Source organism: Egretta garzetta, unplaced genomic scaffold, assembly GCF_000687185.1.
Source record: "Egretta garzetta isolate BGI_Z169 unplaced genomic scaffold, ASM68718v1 scaffold558, whole genome shotgun sequence".
Lineage (NCBI taxonomy): Eukaryota > Metazoa > Chordata > Aves > Pelecaniformes > Ardeidae > Egretta > Egretta garzetta.
Window position 1 is genome coordinate 19009 of NW_009260619.1, and position 1228 is coordinate 20236.

Genomic DNA, 1228 nt, shown 5'->3' on the forward strand with positions numbered 1-1228 from the left:
GGGCCTCACCAGCCTCAGCCATGGCTGGGCCGTTGGGCACAGGTCTGCAGCCAAAGCAGGGTACTTTTGCAGGGCTCAGTGCTCACCATCCACCCCGTGCACCAGGCATCCCCCCGCCGGGATCCCTCAGCCACACCGGGGAGCGGATGGGGAGGCACATGGCAAACGTGCCTAATGAGCAGCCCCAAAAGGCTTTAATTATTATTTGGAAATAGCTGAAAAGTAACCTCATATTTGCATTTCACGTCCATTTAGCTTAATAAACGGTCTCATGTTTCAGCAGAAAGATGCTCATCAGATCACTTGTTTCCTTAAGTGCGCGAGGACCAGGGCTCTATATTTAGCACACACCGAAGCCTCAGCCCGTGATTGCGAGCGCTCCCGACGATGTTGTGACTGGAAGGATTTGTTGCTGTTGTCACAAGCGTGCCCATCTCCCCCACCCGGCGCAGGAGGCGGGGATGTGCCTGGCTCCGGGGCCGCTGGTACGGCAGCGGGAGCCGCACGGGGCCACCTCGCAGTGCCTGGCATCCTCTGGCTTTCCGCTGGAAGAAGCGAGATTTCCTTGGGAGAAACGACCCTGACCCCACCGGGCAGCCCTCTGCTTGCCCCAAAGGTCTCTAAGCCCTCAGCAGTGCCTGGAAAAGCCTGGTCCTCGCTGCGGGGCTGGGTTGAGCAGCCCCCAGGCTGGGTCAGAGCGTGCCAGGGTCTACCCCAGCCCACGCTTTTAGCCCAGGAGAAGCTGATTTTGCCTGATTTTGCAGCAGGGTGCTGGGTCGCTGCAGAGAGTCCTGGTCCTCACTGCGGGCAAAAGCGGCCCTTGGGCCTTGTGGGTGCTGTGCAGTGCGCTGGAAACACGGGGCAAGAGCCTGAACTGGACCCCAACCTCTCCCAGGTCGTTTCTTCTCCCCCAGGCTTTGTCCTGAAAACGTGCCTCCCCAGCACAGCATGCGCGCATCGCCTCCGGTGGGATGGCTCAGATCTAATTATTAATAAATGGAATTCATTAAATGTTATTTGGGAGGAACTATTGGGAGTGCGGGATCCAGGGATGCTAACTGGGCTATGTACAATGCCAATGACTGCCCCCCCAGCTCCCACTGGGGCAGAGTTTTGCTTCCCTAGCCGGGTCTGAATCACTGCAAAGGCGTTTCCAGGGTGTTCCTAAAACATTTTGTTCTGAAATCGCTCAAAGACAAACCTGCTCCCCAGCCAGCTTCCTCCGGCG

The 1228-nt window shown here is 57.7% G+C and overlaps 1 protein-coding gene across 1 annotated transcript in view; it reads right to left on the reverse strand.

Moving 5' to 3' along the window:
• Window positions 1-1228, reverse strand: part of LOC104132035 (seizure 6-like protein) — a 66765-nt gene that overhangs the window by 13361 nt on the left and 52176 nt on the right.